This window comes from Cervus elaphus, chromosome 33 (assembly GCF_910594005.1).
Source record: "Cervus elaphus chromosome 33, mCerEla1.1, whole genome shotgun sequence".
Taxonomy (NCBI): Eukaryota; Metazoa; Chordata; class Mammalia; order Artiodactyla; family Cervidae; genus Cervus; species Cervus elaphus.
Genome location: NC_057847.1, coordinates 74,685,676 through 74,708,985, shown reverse-complemented (window position 1 = coordinate 74,708,985; position 23,310 = coordinate 74,685,676).

The following is a 23,310-nucleotide window of genomic DNA, read 5'->3' as shown; positions in this document are numbered from 1 at the left end:
ATAGACTTCAACAACCACACCTTCAATTAATGAATTGAACAATTAGGTCAGTCAGTTCAGTCGCTCAGTCATGTCCGACTCTTTGCGACCCCATGAGCGCAGCACGCCAGGCCTCCCTGTCCATCACCAACTCCCGGAGTTTACTCAAACTCATGTCCATTGGGTCAGTAATGCCATCCAGCCACCTCATCCTCTGTCGTCCCCTTCTCCTCGTGCCCCGATCCCTCCCAGCATCAGGGTCGAACAATTAGATAGGAGGACAAAAATGAAATATGGGTATTAAATAACACTATACACAAATTAACCTTAACAGATACCTTATAGAATCATCCCACAAGAAGTGGAAGATTACACATTCTTTAAGCAGAATGGAGCATTCTCTACGACAGGCCAGATGCTAGTCCATAAAACATATTTCAATCAATTTAAAAAGATAAAATTCAATGAATTTGTTGTCCTATTGCAATGGAGCAAAATTATCAATAACAAAAGGAAATTTGAGAAACTAACAAATATGCAGAAACTGAACAAAACACCTCAAACATTCAACTAGTCAAAGAAGAAATTAAGTGGAAAATGAGAAAATATTTTGAGATGAAATGATAATAAAAACACAATATCCCAAAACTGATGTGATGTAATCAAAACAGTAATGACAGGGAAATGGAAAGGTCTAAATGTCTATATTAAAAAAATAAGTAAGACCTTAAAAAGAAGAAAAGAAAAAAGAGAAAGACCTCAATCAATAATCTAACCTTCTACTTTAAGACAGAGAAAAGAAAGAGAAAATTAAGTCTAAAGCAAACAAAAAAGAAAGAAAAGAATAAAAATTAGCAGAAAGTAATAAAATAGAGGATAGAAAAATGACAGAAATAATAAAACCAAAAGATCAACAAAATTGACAAATCTTTACATGAATTGACCAAGAAAAAAGTTCAATGAGTCAGATAACTAGAATAAAAAAGGAAATAGGGACATTAATAACAAGCTTACAGAAATGAAAGAGATACTATAGGAATGCTATTCTATTCTATGTCTATTAATTGGATAACTAAGATGGAATTGACCAATTCCAAATAGACCATCTACTGAAACTGATTCAAGAAGAAATAGTCAATCTGACTTAGAAGAACTACTCATTGTTATGTTAAATAATGACTTTAAACAATTTCTGCCAGGTTCATGAATACATTTTGAGACTATTCCCAGTTAAACCATAAACCCACCAAAATATATTATCAGTTTTACTTATGATGAAACCAAAGGCAATAAAGTCTAACTAACCAACCCAGGTGACACACAGAGGAAAACAAAAATGTGTTTCTGTCTAAAAGCCCGATATAAATTCTCTAGGCAAGGAGTTGGAAATATTTTTCTGTAAAGGGTCAGAGAGTAAATACTTTAGACTTTGCAGGTCATATGGCCTTGTCACAACATTCAATTCTTTTATTTAGGCATACACAAATAAATATGAAGTATTCCCTGGTGGCTCAGATGGTAAAGAATCTACCTGCAATGCAGGGGACCCAGGTCCAATCCCTGGGAGAAGGGGATGGCCGCCCACTCTAGTATTCTTTTCTGGAGAATCTCATAGACAGAGGGGCCTGGTGGACTCAGTCTGTGGAGTCACAAGGAGTATGACTGTGTTCTAATTAGTTTCAGGTGGACACTGGAATTTGAAAATCACAAATTAGCACCATTGTGAAATACTTTTTCTTGTATATTCTGTCATCTAAAAAGATCAAGACCATTCACAGCTCCTGAAGCATACAAAAACAGGCAGTGGGGCAGAATGACCCATGGCCATTGTTTACTGACCCCTGTTCTGGACTATCGACTTCACTTTCACTTTTCACTTTTATGCATTGGAGAAGGAAATGGCAACCCACTCCAGTGTTCTTGCCTGGAGAATCCCAGGGACGGGGTCGCACAGAGTCGGACACGACTGAAGTGACTTAGCAGCAGCAGCGGCAGTACTGGACTATGCTGTTACTGTGGTGACTTAAAAATGTTTGCTTCCTCCTTTAGCAAACCCCTTTAAACTTTGTAGATGCTAATCCCCTATACATTGATGCAGTCACATTTGTATTCATGCCCTGAACATATCTGTACTCGTAGTTTTGGCATTCTAAACCAGCTATTCTTTCTCTCTCCCTTCCATCTATCTTTCCCTTATTCTCTGTCCCTCCCTTCTCAGGTCGTTCTTATGCCTTTGCTTCTCTGAGCACATTCTATGATCCTCAAGGGCTCCATTTCACCTCACACCAAAATGACTTCCATCTGGGCAAGACTGTTGTCTGCTCACACGCTCTGTCTTCATCTTGCTCATAAGCTCCTTTCTTTCACATAGTAAGGTAACTTTCCTTTGTGCACATCTAGTTCCAAAGTTCAGAGAAGGGGGACTATGTAATTACACCATGCCTCATGCCCCACCCCGGCAAGCTTTCTGATCTCAGGAGATCATCTGTCATGCTGCCAGCCAGAAGGGAAGGTGTGCCCCCTGCTACCAAGCTTTGATAGATCTCAGCAGACAAGTACATTCCTGGGGGCTGTTTCATCTCAAGTTTATGACTGAATTAATACCCAAACTCTCCCTTTGACACTTGGGTATAAATATTACAAGGCACACATTAAAAAGAACTTTCCTTTAGGCCCTGATATTTCTGAAAACTGACTTGATTCTGGATTTGCTTTCATCCAGAAGCATTTTAGGGAAGCCTTTTGCTTAACATTTAAGGGCTGAATGGATGCCTCTGTCTTTTGGGCTCTTGCCCTACACTGGGTCTCTCTCCTAATTATATTTCCACTGAGCTGCAGGCTCATTAATAATTCACTAGTTTATGCAACCACTTAAATCCCTAAGGCTTTAATTCCTTCAAAACATACATTGACTACCTTAACTATAATGTCTATAAAAGTAAATCACGCCAGGATGTGAAAGAGAGCCATGAAATCAACTTTAATCCATCTGTGTAAAGAACGTGTGTCACATTTAAAATGAACAAGTCCACTCCTGTATTCTAAGAACTCAGATCTTTTAAAAAACAATTTTATTTCTATCTGCGGTGCAAGCTTTAAGGAACTGCTGCTGTCCGTACTTTGAGATGGAAGGAGGAAACACAGGAAGAGAAAGAAGGGCGGCTGGATTGGGATAGGAAACTGAATAGTCAGTGCTATTTTGTTCCCATGTGACACCTTGGCTGGACCCCTGACCTATTTTTAATATGATACCTGAAAAACTTTATCACAATTCTAATAATTGTCAGAGATCATTTTCCAATGTATTACATGTTTTATAACTCTTTAAATATATTTTTATTAAAATCTACAAATTTAGTCCATTCATCTTAGTCCTTCCTGTCACACCAATCAGCCAAAGAGGCTTAAATTCCAAGAGAAAAAGCTTAAGTTCATTTTTTAAATTTAAATAAACTTGTTAGTGCACATCCCCTTCATGAAATTCTCACTACTGAGTTTTAATGCTAAGATGTTAACTAGCTAGCAGTGAATATTCTCTTGCATGAGTGTTTCCCAGCTGAAATAAAGCTCCCTTCTTTCAGAGGGAAACAGTCTCGAGTTGTCCTTTTGTTGAGTGCCCAGGAGGTTCTTATAGCCTGGATCACAGCGCTTTAATAGAATCCAGATAGCTGAGAGAGATATTTTCTTTTTTTCCCTTTGAAATTAGAAAAAGAAATTCATAAACAGGAATTAAGAAAAGGACTGATAGATGGGTTTCGTGCAGAATGATCTTAGAGAAGGATACAAATGAAAGTCGAGAATCCATAAATTTATTTTCTTACATCTATGCAAAGAATCCGCCTACAGTGCAGGAGCCCTGGGAGATGTGGTATTCGATCTCTGTGTCAGGAAGATCCCCTGCAGGAGGAAATGGCAACTCAGTCCAGAATTCTTGCCTGGAGAATCCCATGGACAGAAGAGCCTGATGGGCTACAGTCCATGGGGTCACAGGGCTGGACCCAGCTGAACAGCTAAGCATGGCACAGAGCATACATACTGCCTAGGAAATGTTTCTACGTCCACAAGGACATGTGTGCCCCATTTAAAGACTACTGATTATGAATCTCTGAAGAAGACAGGAAGAAATAATAAACAGGTGACACGAGAGATAAGATGCCAGTCACCAGAGAAACCACCTGCTCAGCCCTCCAAGTGCCTTCAGAGAGCAGTCTGCTGCTCTTCGGGTCCCCCTATGTAGTGTGCACGGCAGATGACATCTACAGTGGTGTGTGAAACTCCTAAGAAGGAGCAAAGATGCCTCACCAAGCAACTGAGAGAATCAGGCTACAGTCAGCAGAGGAAGGGCCCTTCCGAAGGAGAGAATGCTCCTGAGTGCTTCCTGGAGATAACCAGAATAGTAATGCATATCTAGCAAAGAACTGGTATTACATAAGCAGTGGCTTCAGTTTTCCAAGTTCCCTCTTTAAGCTACCTGCAAGAACACCCCATCCAGCAGTCAGGATGGTGGTTTTATTTTGTTCTGCTTTTTCCAGAGAAAAGCCTGGTTTGCTCTCACTCCTGGTTCTATGTTCCTGCATTGGGTGCAAGTAAAAGATGATGAGTGGGAAGGGATTTTGTAAACACAGAAAAAAGAATAAATAAACCTGTCAGGAGAAAAGAGTACAATCTATTAAAGGTTTTGATCATCCTATTTGTCACAGAGAAATAACAGATGCATTAGTGCACACAGCACTTATAATTCAGAGATCATCATTACATCAGATGACAAATGATGTTACTATAATTTACCATTTGTCTTTTTTCACATAGTTAAAAAACCATAATTACAAGAAATCGTGACAACTTGCCAATTAAACAGACTCATTCACCCACAGATGAAGCATGCATCTTTGCATTTTGCAAATGAGGTTGGGGTGTGTGGGGAGGATAAGAATCAAAGTGTGCAGTACAGTGATTTATTAGCCTCAACAGGTGTAAGCTCAAAGGAGAACAACTTCCACCTCTTTTATAGAGCATCTAAGCCACTTGGAAAACATTCCCAGTTATATAAAAAACAAGAAATCTTCCAGTTTCCTTTTTAAAGATTTTCAGACTTCACTACAATCTCACTTGTAAGGTTAATTCAACCTCAGCTTTCTTTCACTTTCACTGTTTCAGTGGACAAACAATCTAATAAAGTAAAAGGAATAGATTAATCGTATACTACATGAAGAAAAAAATTGAATTGTGTGTATAAAACTGCTAGGCACACTATTTTGGAAATAATGAATGAGATAGAACATCTTCTTATAGGGAAATGAGGTATATAGGGAGAAAAGTTTCCAGGATGCAGCAAAGGACAGGCAGATGGGAACACGGAAGCAATCAGGAGAAAGGCTGGTCAGCTGATATCCAGCCCTGATAAGAACAAAGGTAAGAGCAAGATTGAGGAGTTTCTGGTCCAAGTGATTTGGGAACTCAAGACGACGAGGGCAGTCTTCTTAGCAGGTGGAGCTCAACTTTGTTACAAGCATTCATGGAGCCTGGAATATATTTCAGTCACTGGAAGTAGAAGCTTGCATTTACCTGTAGATAGACGACCCCTTTATTTGGAAGAAGCCACCTTTTACCTACACAATGTAAAATGAAGAGCTGTTCCTTTTCCCATCTCTTAAGAAAAAATGGTGAAGCAATCTTGATGCAGATATTTTAGACTTGTTTGGTAAGACAAATTATGGTGTGTGTTAATTCTGGGTCATCGGGTGGAGTTTGTTAAGTGCACAGATAGTGGAAATAGCCAGTAGAGATCACATCCCAGTTCCCCGTATCCTAGCTGCTATCACTGGTTGACTTGAATTCTCTCTGCTTACATGTTCTCATCTTAAAATGAGGCTAATAACAGTGCTAATTCATCAGGCTATCTTGAGGATTCATGACTCAACACAAGTAAATTCATAGCACAGTCTCCATGCAGGGTTGATGCTTAGTGAGTGCTAGATGGCTGGGAGGGATAGTTCTCCTCTTTGGGTTTAGACAGCAAAATGATAAAGCTGGTGCCCAGTCTCTTGGAGACAGATCTGATTTGCAAAAATCATGGCAAGATGGAGTTAGCAGAAATGTGGCCTTGCTGTCTGCTGGAGTGTGAGATATGCCAGTTATAAGTGTGAAAGGGCTAATTAATTTTAGAATGGATGAAAACCAAAATGCGCTCTTTGTTTGCAAACAAAATAGTGTTACAGCTAAAGCTTTGACAAAGAAAAGTCCAAATACACCAAACCCATCTTCATATTGTGTGAGGCTAGGATCGTTATTGACAGTAGAAGTATCTACTTTTTGGCACTGGTGAAACTGGACATGATCCTTTACACAGAGAGCACCAGTCTATAAGGTTATAGAAGTTTCACATCTACTGCTATACTTCTCTTTGCAAAGTTGTTTGAACTTCCTTTGGGGGATAGATGCAGTGTAGACTCACTTTGAAATTTGGGATCCTTGGCCAAAACATGCGCATTTGTTTCTTTTTAATTCGTCTAAAAGTATCATCAACACAGCTAGAATCCCTAGGCAGTTGGTACTGGACTAGTCACTTACAAGCATAAACAGCTATGCGATTAAAAGTAAATTTGCTGTTGAGAATGTGTTTTGCTTTTGAGAGCAAATATTCAAATATTCCATTTATTTTGTATTGTATTTTTTAAACTTTTTTATTTTATGTTGGAGTATAGCCAATTAGCCATGTTGTGATAGTTTACGGTGAACAGGAAAGTGATTCAGCCACACATATACATGTATTCATTCTCCCCCAAACTGCCCTCCCACCCAGGCTGCCACATAACATTAAGCAGAGTTCCCTATGCTTACAGCAGAAAATGCTCCATTTCTAGACAAGGATATGGAGAAGGAAATGGCTACCCACTCCAGTATTCTTGCCTGGAGAATTCCATGGACAGAGGAGCCTGGCAGGCTATAGTCCATGGGGTTGCAAAGAGTCAGACACAACTGAACGACTAATACAGACACCAACAAGAAGAAGGTGATATATGACGTGGACGAACATATGATCCTAATCTCCCTATTTCGTCAACTCTTAGGGTGATCGGGGAATTGCTACCTTGACAGAATCTTAATATTGTTTCATAAGGAGGAGGTTGGGAGGATATTTACAGAATTGGGGGATTTTCACTCCAGTGGTATAAAGCATATCTTTCCAGGCAGGGAGTCAAATTTTACTGGATTTGGTTCATGAGACAATAACTTAGGACAGGTAGCACAGTGAGGCGGGGTCTTGAAGTGAGCCTGAGAAATAAACTATGTGGGATCTATGAACTAGTGAGCAAACCCTTTGCCCAGACAAACTGGTCTGCAGAAATTTCCTGAAGCAACAGCAACTTTATTAGTTGACACATGTATCGTTCCAAGTGAGAATTTCCTGGGAGAATTAAATCGTGTGGACACGGGAGTCTGCAATCTTCTTCCTGGTGGTGAGGCTATATGGACACAGGCTATCTCCTGTCTCCACTGATACCAAATACCAGTTCCCTTGACAACCCTCTGTCTTCTTCAGCAGCATAATCCCCTGGGGAGCTTTTGTTTCCTCCTAAAACCCATCATTTTAATATACTTTTCTGGGAAAAACACAGACAGAATTGTGAATCCCTAAACCTAGGAAAATAAATGAGTAATAATTCAATGTTTCTCAAGCCGATTTAGGTCACAGAAAACCTAAACACCTCTCTGTTCTTTCCATGACAGCATGAGGAATGTCAAATGCAAATGTTTGTATCTGAAATAATTATTTATGTAGATTTTGGGACTACATTTTTACTAGCAATAAGCAATTGCATGTAAAAGAGAGTTTAATGCAATTCATAAAATAATTTTTTAATTAAGAAAAATTATCTTCATTAAGTTTTTTACATTGAAAGTTAGGAGGGAAAAAAAGTGTCTATCTCTCACTGTAGCTTTGGACCACTAGGCTTACACAAAAGCAGATGAAAACCACTGGGCTAGAAAGAAACACAGCTGGCAAACTTGATCTGTGTGGCTGTCTAATTAGCAGTTGTAGGGGATTGCATTTGCATTCTAACAGGAAACTTTTTGCCATAACTTAAAGGAGATACAAGAAGTGGGGATTTCCCACATGGTAGGGGAAATCATTTTTTTATTGAGGAGATTCTGAGGTTCCCTCATCCTATGATTAGATAGACATCCTCTCTGCCCTTCATTAGGCTCATCTCTATTATAATTGGCATTTGTCCTATGATTCCAATTCTGGTACAATGATCCAGGTTATGCCTCAATAACGAACAGCCCCAAAATCCCACACAAAATCTTAATGCATCAAAAATGCATTTCTCAGGAATTCCCTGATGGGCCAGTGGTTAGGACTCTGTGATTCCACTGCAGAGGGCACAGGTTCAATTTCTGGTCAAGCAGCTAGGATCCCACAAGCCATATGGTGCAGCCGAAAAAAAAAAAAATGTATTTCTCCCTCACACAAATGACCAGTACAGATTGGCCAATAGCTCAGGCCACTAGGGAGAGAGACTGAGACAGTTCCATTTTGGCACATGCTTGTATGGTTGTGGGAGAGAAGAGTCATAGAGAATCACACATTGATTCTCAGCCTCCACGTGGAAGTAACAGAGTCCATTCCCATTCAAACCTCACTTGCCAGAATTAGTCACATGGGCACACACAGCATCAAAAAGAGAAGAAAACCCAACTCTACCATATGCCCAGCAAAAAGGAAACAAGGGCACAGTCTTTACTACTAACTAGCTTTAATGCTTACCACAACCTCTGGACATTAACTTGGATTTGGGAAATAGACATTCATATACTCAGGTCTCAGCTCCAACAGGACTGGCAAGCAGCATGAAAAGTATTGAGACCCAGAGAACTCTTTGCATTATCCCTCTGATGGTATTTACCAGTAGGCTGGATTTACTTAACGGGGCCAAAGCAGGAAAGACATCAGACTACCAGTCTGTCGCTTCCTTTAACCAATGCTCAATCTCTCTCTCTCCTGTGAAATGTCCTGTGACTGTTTCTGGATACATCGTTTGTTCTGCTTTCTTCACCTATAGCTGAGTGCGCTGCCATAACACCAAAGGTCACTCTTAGTAACTATGTGACCCATGAATGGATGTTTGTTAAATCAATAGGTCAGAACTCAATATTTTAATTCCCCACTTAGGTAATAAATATAGCTTGTTTCTTCCCAGTTAGATAGTAAGTTTCTCAGGGGCTTAAAACAGTTATTAAGGAGTTTCACAAAGTGCCTAGGCTAAAGATGGGCACACAATAGAAAAACCATAAGTTTCTGACAGGTCACTGATTGATGAAAAACAAACAAAAACAGCCACAAACTAATGGATGTGAGCTGAGCCCCTCTTTGTCCCCCCAAGAATAGATGCTACTGCCGTCAAGAGCACATAGGTTAATCCTCCCACTCAGCCTCGCCACACACAGTGAGTTGGAAAACTACTGAACAGAAATGCCATTTGGCTGGGCCCGCTTGAGGACAGTCATTAATATTGCTAACAGTCCATGTGTTAGACTTGGCCCAACATGGGTACCAGATGCATCCTCCCAGGCAACCTGGGGGTCCTTCTGATGGCTCCTCCAGGCCAGGCAATCTGCATCGGCTTCCATTCAGGCAGCCTGGCTGCTTGGCACAAGACAGGGCATCCATGGCAAGAATGAACACTCTCTCAGTGTGACTCCACTTCGTGAAAAATGAATGCAACTAGGGGGTTGAGCCCTGCCATCAGATCTGGACAACAGATGGTGCGCTGCTGATGACAGGTGACAGCGATGGAAAGATAACTTAGACCTGTTTCTGCAGCAGTTGGTTCACTAAACTCAAGGATTTATGTGTAGTTGTGTGCCTACCTTGTTTCTAGCCCTGTGGTCAGGAAAGTGGAAGAAGGAATAAGGCACCCTTTGACGAAACATGATATTCGAGTTGGGCAGCATATAATTGGACCAGGAAATAAATTTCCTTCAGGGGTCAAGAGTTAAGAATTTTTTAAACTTTCTGCTAAAAGATTCACAAACATCATTTAATATATTCAACCACCTTCTAAGTAGGTACTAATAACTACATTTTCCAGATGATGAAACTAAATCTGAGAGGTTACATGACCCAAGGTACAATTGATAAGATCAAGGTTTGAACCTTTGAATCTGAAGAATGGGTTTCAATATTCAACATTAGATGTTGAGGGTTATTGAGTTCAAAAAAGGCAGGCGTAGAGTGTGACTAATCATAAGAAACATTTACATAGTGCTCACTGGTAACCTGACACCTTTCTAATAATAACTTATCTAACATTCATATCAACTCCATAAATTAGGTACTAATAATGTATTTTCAATTTACAAATAAGGTAATGAGTGTGCAGAGAGTTTAAGTGATTAGCGCAGGGTCTCACAACTACATGGAGTGGGGATTTGAACCCAGAAGAAGGTAGTGCTTCTCTTTACCCACTATAGTATATTAAAATGTGCTGGTAATATTCACTCCTCCTTTCTCCAAAATGTGGCTAGGCCTTTGTTTGTGTGGATAATTGATTAAGTTCCTCTGTCTTGTCTCAAAGCAGATGTGTCCAAACTTCTGATACTCTTCTCTGGCCTTTGTTTTCAAAAGCTCGAATGCTATATATACATCTGGTCCCCTAGACTTGGGGATACAAGAGAGCCTGTGTTGTACTAGGACATACCAGACTCGCCAGGCAAAGGTGGGGACACCAAATTTCCCCTGTGGGGGGTCTAGAACCTTGCTTATGTGTGAAGAGCATAGATAGACATAAATGGATAGATAGATAATAGATATATAGGCATATAGCTAGCTAGATTGTAGATAGGAACATAGGTAGATAGGAAGAAAATAGATTGCAGATTGATAAGGAAGAAGGAAGGAAGAAAAAAGAAAGAAGATGTACATAGGTAATATACTATAGGTAGATACCTACATAGATTGCAGATAGATGATAGCTATCTAGATAGATGGATTGTAGAGAGATAAGTGGTAGGTAGGTAGATACAGATAGGTAGGTAGATAGGCTGTAGATATATAGTAAATAGATTATAGATAGATAAATAGATAGTGGATAGGTTGTAGATAAAGATAGTAGATTGCAGGTGGGTAGGTAGATAGACAGATAACAGTTGGACATTTTTTAAACTTCTGCACTAGCTCAGAGGTCGGTGTAGAAATGGGGGAAAATCTTTTAGGTGAAAAGGTCAATTACTCTGGCCCTAATTCAGTACCTTGAAAAGATGGTAGACCTTCTGAGAACAAGATTTCATGGCAGAAGGACTGGGCATGAGGATAAAAGGCTCCTAGCCTCATGAAGAGTCTCTTTGTGCAAGTCTGTACACCGACAAAAGTGTGCAATGCTGTGAACTTCAAGGAATCATGTAGGTCCGGATATAGTACCCTCCTGCTGACCATTATGGAGAGACCGGAAAATCTGAACCAAATATTGTGAAACGCGGCAGGCCCTAAGTGTTCTGAAATAATTCCCGAGAAGATAAGAGTTCTTCAAAACAAAAAGACATTAAATTTTTTAAAAACTACTTTGACAAATAAGGAATTGGAATGGGATTTAATATGATTTGGAAGAAATAAAGTAAATGAAAGATTCTTGGATAAAAGTAAATTAAAGCCTTTTCAGTGAGAACATATAATCTTAAAAATCTGCAATTTAAATATTTGGTACAATATTATCTTGAGTATCTGGAAAATGTTTAATTTGTCTTTTCTCTTAATTCACACATACACAATAAAGGAAAAAAAAAGAGAAGGAAAAATAGCAAACTTAAAAGATTTTTCGTGGCAGATGTAAAAATGAATACCAGCTAGTTTTCCAAGTAATGGAATCAGATGTTTAGTTTAGCAGGAATCTGTTGTGTATCTAATTTTTCCATTAAGATTTTCATAAACAGAGACCTGATAATCACTTTTACAGAGAATACTGACGAGGTATACTTGCTTGGCTGAAGGGGAGGAAAATGAATATGTGCATTTAAAATTTTTATGATTACATTTTTACTGAAGGGAGGAGGATGCCTGTAGTTTCATAACGACTTTAATGCAATCGGTTCCACTTAGAGGAGATGACATGTTGAAATGTGATGTGTAAAGATGTGCAGAACGCTTCCCCAGTAATTGGATTCGAGCAACAATAACACTGGGCATCGTCAAATCCTTTATAGCTTTTTTCAAAGGTCTTCTCCCTTCTTCTGGGAAAACATGCACATATTATAGAGCATCATGACCTTACCCAGTAGTTAAAAGGGAAATTAAAAAATTATTCCACCTAAATGCATCTGAATCAAGCACATGCTAAAGTTTATGCAACTTCTAACTGCATAGTTATTTCTCCCCACTTCCTCCTGTTATAAAAGCACAGAAATTTAGAACCGAATGCTGTGTTTCAGGAGTAATTTTAGTGTAACATCTTCATTTTGGAGATGAGGAGATAAAGACCTAGGGAAAGAAACTTACTTGTGAGTGTACCATAACTCAAACAGGGGCTCTGTGACAATTTTGAAGAGTGAGATGGGGAGGGGGATGGGAGGGAAGTTTGGAAGGGAGGGGACATGGGTGTAACCTATGGCTGGTTCTTCTTGATGTATGGCAGAAAACCAAAAAATTCTGTAAAGCAATTATCCTACAATTAAAAAAAAAAAAGTCCATGCTTCTTGTATAGTCATAGACAAGTGTGTGTTGGGGGGTGGGCAGGGGAATAACAGAGGTCAAGTAAACAGAGGGTGTGATGGTCTAAATGTTTGTGTTCCCCTAAACTTCATTTTTTGAAATCCTAGCCCTCCAAAAGTAAGGTCTTTGGGAGATGATTAGGTCATGAAGGTGGAGGTCTCCTGAATGAGGTTAGTGCTCTATAAGAGATCCCGCCGAGCTCACTAGCCCTTACACCCAAGTAAGACAAATGAAAAGTCTGTGACCTGGAAGGGAATACTCACCTGACCATATTAGCTCCCTGATCCTCCAGAACTGTAAGCAGTATCTTTCTATTGTTTACTAGCTACCCAGTCTGTTGTATTTTGTTCTAACAGACCAAATGGGCTAAGACAGAGGGCTTCAGGAAATCAGAAACCAATCACCCTTGGGAAATATCAAGAAGAGCTGAAGGAGAATGAGAGCTGATGAAACATCATTGGTTGTTGAAAGCAGATCGTTGATGGTCTATTTGGTTATAAAGGGCAGAAAACTACCTGAAACTATCTTGCACTAAAGGAAAAATTATGCCCCCATGTAACCAAGAGGACTGAATTTGGAGATGATTTCAAGTACACCTGGACTCAGGTGCCCAAAGGACAATCCGTGCTTTCTCTCAAGCTCTGGTCTTTACCTCTCTGGGTTTGTCTCATTCTTTCTCTCCTGTATGTAGTGTCTGCTCCTATGATAAGGAAACAGATAATCTGAAATCCCAAATTCATATCATCTTAGTTTAGCAACCTCTGTTAAAAAAGAAGTCTTTCTTCCAATGTTCAGATGTTAATCACAGGACAAAATGTTAATCTGCCCTGATTAGGTCATAAATAAACCTTAGATTCAAGAAATTGATTAGTATGATTGTCTATATTTAGGTCATCTTTCAATCCTATAGTGAATGTGATAGAGAGGGATTGTGATTCATTGACTTACTGGAACATAGAAAAAGATAGGAGTATCTTAAAAGGAAGGGGAAATGTAAATGGAAGAAAAATGCTAAAACATAAAAACAATATCTTGAGTTTTCCTTAACCTCACCAACAAGCACATACACACACCCCTCTCAAGCATCCATTTCTGTTTCCACCTAACAAATTACAAGGTATCTATGTACAATTAAATCCTGCTCAACACTTCCCAAAGAGTTATAGCCTTAAGTCACTTCCAGATCCAAAGTATGTTCATTCTCCCTCTAATGCCTCTTGAAATCCCATTTCAATATTCTGTGGGCTACAAACAGAATACATGATTAATTTAATCATCCAAAGCATATCAATTTAAAAGTGAAAGGAAAATAAAATAAAAATCCAAAATGTTCTCACTCAGAAATCAGAGAAAGGGAGTAGTATAGAAATGTTCTTAACCCATAGCACACATCACATACTAGACAAGAAGAGTAGTGTCTCTCTGCACTATTGGTGGGATGAAATCCTTGCTTAGTCAGTCTGGCTGCCCCAATTCTATTCTCTGGCACCTTTACATCCATGCTCATGCCTGACAGAGACATAGAAATAATTAACATCCTAGAAGTTCTATCATTTTAGAAGCCCAATTCTATAGGTACAATTGTAGGGATCTTGGGGTTCTCTTAGAGATTAATAAACTACATATTCCTGTTTGACAAGATTGCATTTCTTTGCTAATACAAGTATGTTACAACCCTGGTCAACTGAAACGCTATTACATTCCTCTGAAGTCTTGTTAATAACTTACACTGGACTATATAAAGAGATAAGATCTGTGAATGCTGACTTCAATCAGTAGCTTGTTTCTGATGGCAATAAACCTTAATGCTAGACTCACTGGGTGCCATGGGGGTACCTCCCAGAAGTCTTGTTCAAGACTGAAACTTCAGCTAAAGAAACCTGCCTTGCACGAGTTTTGCCCCTTTCCCTGGGTTTAGCCTACATCCAGTGGCTGGCCAATGCAGATATATAAATGTCCGACCTCCTTTTCTAACCTGAGACAACTCTGAAGGGACAACTCATTCCATAACTACAGATAGGATTGACTAACTTTATTGTTACTCTATCACTCTATATTCACTATATTCACTATATTCACTCTGCCCAATCCTGCTTCCTTTATTCTCCCAGAAGTGTTGATTCTGAAAGCACCCTTCCCAACAAATGCCCTGCTTTCAAATCTCCATCTCAGAGTCTGCTTACCAGGGAATCCAATATATGATACATGGTATCAAGAGTGGCCCAATGTGGAGGAACCAGGATACACTTAATATGGGACGTCTGCTTACAGTCACTCACAGTTACAATCAAGAACTTATCGATGGTGGGAAAGATGCCATGTGGAATTTATGGTGTGAGCCAATAGAAGGGACCCATAATAGATTTTATCTTTAGGCCATTATAGTTTTCAAGATCAGCTGTTTATGTGCTACTGGACTCTATTAGAGATGAAGCCCCTAACTATGGGACAAGTGACTATGTGGCAGGAACCAATCAAACTGTAGGATCTGTTAGACATCCAAAACCAAAAGACCTGAGAATTTCAGCTAAGGTGAATCCAAAAAGAGCCACACCAAGATATATTGTAATTAAACTATCAAAAGTTAAAGACAAGGATAGAATCTTAAAAGCAGTGAAAGAAAAACAACTTGTTACATACATGGTAACCTCCATAAGACTATCAGTAGATTTTTCAGCAGAAACTTTGCAGGTTAAGTGGGAGTGGCATGACACATTCAAAGTATGGAAAGACAAACAAACAAACAATACCAATCAGGAATATTTTACCTGGCAAAGTTATCCTTCATAACTGAAGGACAGATAAAGAGATTGCCAGACAACAAAAGTTGAAGGAGTTCATCACCACTAGTCTGGTAGTACAAGAAATGTTAAATGGACTTCTTCAAACTAAAATGAAAAGATACTAATGACAAGGGGAAAAAATGAAAGTAAAAATCTCTCTAGCAAAGATAAATACATAATTAACCTTAGAATACTCTTTTTGTAATTGTCCCAGACAAATCACTCACAAATCTAGCATTAAGGGTAAAAGACCAAAGTATTAAAAATAACTATCAGTTCAGTTCAGTTGTTCAGTTGTAGCCAACTCTTTGTGACCCCATGGAAGCATGCCAGGATTCCCTGTCCACCACCAGCTCCCAGACTTGCTCAAACTCATTTCCAAGTCAGTGATGCGATCCAATGATTTGATCCTCTGACATCCCCTTCTAGTGCAGCCTTCATTCTTTCCCAGCAACAGGGTCTTTTCCAATGAGTCAGTTCTTTGCATCAGGTGGCCAAAGTATTGGAGTTTCAGCTTCAGCATCAGTCCTTCCAATGAATATTCATGACTAATTTCTTTTAGGATGGACTGGTAGGATCTCCTTGCAGTCCAAGGGACTCTCAAGAGTCTTCTCCAACACCACAGTTCAAAAGCGTCAATTCTTCAGCACTCAGCTTTTTTACAGTCCAACTCTCACATCCATACATGACTACAGGAAAAGCCATAGCTTTGACTAGATGGACCTTCGTTGGCAGAGATGTCTCACTTTTTAACATGGCTGCAGTCATCTTCTGCAGTATTTTGGAGCCCCCAAAAAACAAAGTCTCTCACTGTTTCCATTGTTTCCCCATCTATTTGCCACGAAGTGATGGGACCAGATGAAAAGATGTCCTTTTCATTTTAGGAGATTGAAATGCTAAAGTAGGACGTTAAGAAATGCCTGGAGTAACAGGCAAATTTGACCTTGGAGTATAGAATTAAGCAGGGCAAACGCTAATAGAGTTTTGCCAAGAGAACGCACTGGTCATAGCAAACACCTTCTTCCAACAACACAAGAGAAGGCTCTACAAATGGACATCACCAGATGGTCAACACTGAAATCAGATTGATTATATTCTTTGTGGCAAAAGATGGAGAAGCTGTATACAGTCAGCAAAAACAAGACTGGGAGCTGACTATGACTCGGATCATGAACTCCTTATTGCCAAAATCAGACTTAAAACCACTAGACCATTCAAGTATGACCTAAATCAAATCCCTTACGATTATATAGTGGAAGTGAGAAATAGATTCAAGGAATTAGATCTGATTGACAGACTGCCTCAAAAACTATGGATGGAGGTTTGTGACATTGTACAGGAGGCAGTGATCAAGATCATCCCCAAGAAAAGAATTGCAAAAAGACAAAACGGTTGCCAGAAGAGGCCTAACAAATAGCTGTGAAAAGAAGAGAAGTGAAAGGCAAAGGAGAAGAGGAAGATATACCCATTTGAATGCAGAGTTCCAAACAACAGCAGGGAGAAATAAGAAAGCCTTCCATCAACAGATGAATAGATAAAGAAGATGTGGTGTGTGTATGTATATATGTATACATGTGTGTGAAATATTATTCAGCCATAAAAAAAAGAATGAAATCTCATCATTTGCAACAATATGGGTGGAGCTCAAGGACATTATGCTAAGTAAAATAAATCAGACAGAGACAAATGTGGTACAATCTCTCATATGTAAAATCAGTTTTTAAACAACCTCAGCGAGAACAGATCATTGGTTGCCAGACTGGCGTGCGGGGGTGAGAAAAATGGGCAAAAGGGATCAAAAAGTAAAATAAATAAGTAAATTTTTTAAACAATAAATACACAAGTTCCAAAATTTATTTCAAACTTGGCTTGAGAAACATAACAAATATGTGATAATTTAAAAAAAAGAAAGAAAGCCTTCCTCGTTGATCAGTGCAAACAAAGGGAAAAAATAGAATGGGAGACTAGAGATCTCTTCAAGAAAATTAGAGATACCAAGGGAACTTTTCATGCAAAGATGGGCACAATAAAGGACAGAAATGATATGGACCTCACAGAAGTAGAAGATATTAAGAAGAGGTGGCAAGAATACACAGAAGAACTATACAAAAAAGATCTTCATGACTCAGATAATCATGATGGTGTGATCACTCACCTAGAGCCAGACATTCTGGAATGTGAAGTCAAGTGGGCCTTAGGAAGCATCACTATGAACAAAGCTAGTAGAGGTGATGGAATTCCAGTTGAGCTATTTCAAATCCTGAAAGATGATGCTGTGAAAGTGCTGCACTCAATATGCCAGCAAATTTTGAAAACTCAGCAGTGGCCACAGGACTGGAAAAGGTCAGTTTTCATTCCAATCCCTAAGAAAGGCAATGCCAAAGAATGCTCAAACTACCGCACAATTGCACTCATCTCACACGCTAGCAAAGTATTGCTCAAAATTCTCCAAGCCAGGCTTCAACATTACGTGAACCATGAACTTCCAGATTTTCATGTTGGATTTAGAAAAGGCAGAAGAAACAGAGATCAAATTGCCAAATCTGTTGGATCATCAAGAAAGCAAGAGAGTTCCAGAAAACATCTATTTCTTCTTTATTGACTATGCCAAAGCCTCTGACTGGGTGGATCACAACAAAGTGTGGAAAATTCTGAAAGAGATGGAAATACCAGACCACCTGACCTGCCTCTTGAGAAATCTGTATGCAGGTCAGGAAGCAACAGTTAGAACTAGACATGGAACAACTGATTGGTTCCAAATTTGGAAAGGAGTATGTCAAGGCTGTGTATTGTCACCCTGCTTATTTTACTTTTATGCGGAGTACATCATGAGAAACACTAGGCTGGATGAAGCACAAGCTGGAATCAAGATTTTCAGGAGAAATATCAATAACCTCAGATATGCAGATGACACAACTCTTATGGCAGAAAGTGAAGAACTAAAGAGCTTCTTGGTGAAAGTGAAAGAGGAGAGAGAAAAAGTTGGCTTAAAATTCAATAGAGTTCAAAACTCAATTCAGAAACTAAGATCAAGGCATCTGGTCCCATCTCTTTATGGAAACAGTGGAAAATATGGAAACAGTGACAGACTATTTTTTGGGGACTCCAAAATCATTGCAGATTTTGACTGCAGACATGAAATTAAAAGATGCTTGTTCCTTGGAAGAAAAGTTATGACCAAGCTAGACATCATATTTAAAAGCAGAGACATTTCTTTGCCAACAAAGATCCATCTAGTCAAAAAAATGATTTTTCCTGTAGTCATGTATGGATGTGAGAGTTGGACTGTAAAGAAAGCTGAGCACCGAAGAATTGATGCTTTTGAACTGTGGTGTTGGAGAAGACTCTTGAGATTCACTTGGCCTGCAAGGAGATCCAACCAGTCCATCCTAAAGGAGATCAGTCCTGAATATTCACTGGAAGGACTGATGCTGAAGCTGAAACTCTAATACTTCGGCCACCTGATGCAAAGAACTGACTCATTGGAAAAGACCCTGTTGCTGGGAAAGATTGAGGGTGGTTGGAGAAGTGGGGAACAACAGAGGATGAGATGGCTGGATGGCATCACCGACTCAATGGACATGAGTTTGAGTAAACTCCAGGAATTGGTGATGGACAGGGAGGCCTGGCGTGCTGCGGTCCATGGGGTTGCAAAGAGTCAGACACAACTGTGCAACTGAACTTATCTGAACTGATGGGACCAGATGCCATGATCTTAGTTTTCTGAATGTTGGGTTTTAAGCCTGCTTTTCACTCTTCACTTTCACTTTGATCAGGAGGCTCTTTATTCTTCTTTGCTTTCTGCCATAACGTGGTGTCATCTGCATATCTGAGGTTATTGATATTTTTTCCAGCAATCTTGATTCCAGCCTGTTCACTGTAATAATATAACTATAAAACTATATTGTTATAAAAGCATATAACTATATGTCTCTAATTATATACTTTTATAACTATAAAACTATATGGTTGTAAAAGTAACTTTAAAACTACAATTATTTGCTAATGGATACACAAGATGAACAGATATAAATTATGACATCAGGAACATAAAATGAAAAGGGATACTTTATAAATGTAGAGCTTTAGTATGTGTTTGAAGTGAAGTGGTTATCAGTTTAAAATAGATAATTATAAAATATTTTAAGCAAGTCTCTTGGGTACAAAGCAAAATCCTATAGTAAATAAACAAAACAAAAAGAAAGAAATATATACACATCACTTCAAATTTTAAAAAAACCATCCAATCACAAAAGAAGAGAGCAAGAGCAAAAAGAAACAAAGAATTACAAAAAAAATTATCAGTAGTATGTGCCTACTTAGGTAGGCATTTAAAGAAATACTTTAAATATAAATGGAATAAATTCTGTAATCAAAAGACATAAAGTGGCTGAATATTTTGTTTTAAATTAGACTCAACTATATGTTGTCTACAAGAAATGTACTTCAGGTTTAAGGACACATACACAGAAAGTAATGAGATGGAAAAAGAGATTCCATGCAAATGGAAAATAAAAAGAAACAGGGATAGGTGAAGAGTTGACTCATTGGAAAAGACCTTGATGCTGGGAGGGATTGGGGGCAGGAGGAGAAGGGGGAGACAGAGGATGAGATGGCTGGATGGCATCACTGACTCGATGGGCATGAGTTTGAGTAAACTCTGGGAGTTGGTGATGGACAGGGAGGCCTGGCGTGCTGCGATTCATGGGGTCGCAAAGAGTCGGACATGACTGAGCAACTGAACTGAACTGAACTGATACTTATCCCAGACAAAATAGATTTTAATCCAACAACTGCAAATAGAAAAATGGAAGGTATTATATAGTAAGCAATAATATAAAAATAAGAGCCAATTAAACAAGAGGATATAACATTTGTAAATATTTATGTACCCAATATGCATGTATATGCATGCTAATTTGCTTCAATTTTGTCTGACTCTGCAACCCTATGGACTGTTGCCCACCAAGCTCCTCTGTCCATGGGGTTCTCCAGGCAAGAATACTGGAGTAAGGTGCCACACCCTCCTCCAGGGGATCTTCCCAACCTGGGGATCAGACCCACGTCTCTTACGTCTCTTGCATTGGCAGGTGGGTTCTTCACCACTAGAGCCACCTGGGCAGTCAGGCACCCAACATGCTCTGTGCTGTGCGGTGCTTAGTAGCTCAGTCACGCCTGACTCTGCAACCCCATGGACTGAGTCTGGAGCCTGCCAGGCATCTCTGTCCATGAGGATTCTCTAGGCAGGAACACTGGATTGAGTTGCCATGCCCTCCTCCCGGGTGTCTTCCCAACCCAGGGACTGAACCCAGGTGTCCTGAATTGCAGGCAGATCCTTTCCTGTCTGAGCCCCCAGGGAAGCCCTGCACCCAACATAGGAGCACCTAAATATGTAATGCAAACATTAACAGATCTGAAGGGAGAAACACAAAGCAATATAAAAATATTATGGGACTTTACTATCCCACATGTAACATGGTAGGTCATGTAGACAAAAAAAAAAAAAACAATGAGAAAACATTAGAGTTAAATGGAACATCAGACCAGACGGATTTAACAAATGTGTACAGAATATTCCATCCAACAAGCAGAATAATATATAGCTTTCTCAAATGCACATGGAAAAGTCCTCAATAGATCATGTTTTAGACTACAAAATAAGCCTTAAAAACTTAAGCTTCTCGACCAGAAGTCTACTAGAGCTCATTAATGAATTCAGTAAAATTGCAAGATACAAAATTAGTGTACAGAAGTATGTTGTATTCCTATATACTAACAACAGTCAGAAAGAGAAACTAAGGAAACAACTCTATTTATTATCACCTTAAAAAGGACAAAATACCCAGGAGTAAACCTGCCTGAGGAGGTAAAAGACCTATACTCAGAAAACTATAAGACATTGCTGAAAGAAATTGAAGAAAACACAGACAGATGAAAAGATATACCATGTACCTGGATTGAAAGAACTGAAAGATTTTAAATGATCATATTACCAAAGGCAATCTACAGATTCAATGGAACCTCAATCAAAATACAAATAGCATTTTTCACAGAACTAGAACAAATAATTTTAAAATGTTTGGAAGCAAAAAGAACCTGAATGGCCAAAATAATCTTGAGAAACAAGAACAGAGCTGGAGGTGCATACTCCCTGACTTCATTCTATACCACAAAGCGACAGTCATAAAAGCACTATGGTATTGGTGCACACACACACACACACACATAAATAGATATTAACAGGTCAGTAAAACAGAGTGGAGAGTCCAGAAACATGCCCACACACATATGTTCAATTAATCTATAACAAAAGAGGCAGCACTATACAAGACAGAAAAGAGAGTCTTTTCAACAAGTGGTGCTGGGAAAACTGAACAGCTGAAAAGAACGAAATTAGAACATTTTCTAACAACATAAAAAATAAACAGAATACATTAAAGAGCTAAATGTAAGATCAGATACCATAAAACTCTTAGAGGAAATCATAGGCAGAACACTGTTTGACGTAAATCACAGCAGTATCTTTTTGGATCTGTCTCTTAAAACAAAAGGGAAAAAAGCAACAATAAACAAATGGGACCTAATTAAACTTAAAACCTTTTGCACAGCAAAGGAAACCATAGACAAAAGGAAAAGACAGCTAACAATGGGAGGAAATATTTGCAAATGACATGACCAATAAGGGATTAACATCCTATATATAAAAGTACTTCATAGAACTCAAAAAAGCAAATGACCTGATTAGAAAATGGGCAGAAGAATTAAATAGAAATTTTTCCAAAGAGGATGTGCAGATGGCTAATAGGCACGTGAAAAATAAAATCAGTTACAAGGACAAAACTAAAAAATTCACAAATATTTGAAGATTAAACAGCATGATCCTGGATCACCAATGAGTCAAGAAGAAATCAAAAGGGAAATAAAAAACTATTGACAAATGAAAATGAAAATACCACATATTGAAACTTATGGGATGCATCAAAAGTAGTTCTAGGAGGGTTGTACATAACAACAGCCACAAGGAGTAAAAAAAAAAAAAAAAAAAAAAAACTAACTTTACACCTCAAGGAATTAGAAACAGAAAACAAACTGAGCCCAAAATTATTAGAAGGAAGGAAATAACAATAATCAGAAAGGAAATTTTTTAAATAGAGACTAAACAAACATAAAATGAAAGTAATAGTCATTCAATCATGTTTGACTCTTTGCAACCCCATGGACTGTAGCCCACTAGGCTCCTCTGCCCATAGAATCCTCCAGGCAAGAACAGTAGAGTTCATAGTTATTCCCTTCTCCAGGGGACCTTCCCTATCCAGGTATCAAACTGGAGTCTCCTACAATGCAAGCAGATTCTTTACTATCTGAGCCCAAAATAGAAATAAATGTTAGTTAGAATTACCAAAGAGAGAGAGAGAACTTAAATAAAATTGGAAATGAAATAGGAAATATTACGACTGATAATAAAGGAATATAGAGGATCATAAGACTACTGTGGACAATTAAATGCCAAAAAAATAGGCAACCTACAAACAATGGATAAATTCATTGAACTATACAACCCACCAAGACTAAATCAAGAAGAAATAGAAAATATGAATAGACCAATTATCGGGAATAAGATTGAATCTGTAATCAAAAATCCCCTACCAAAGAAAAGTCAAGGATCAGACAGCTTCACAATTGAATTCTACTATCCATTTAAACTGATTCGATGGACATGAGTTTGAGTAAATTTCGGGAGTTTGTGATGGACAGGGAAGCATGGCGTGCTGTGATTCATGGGGTCGCAAAGTTGGACACAACTGAGCGACTGAACTGAACTGAACTGAACTGAACCAT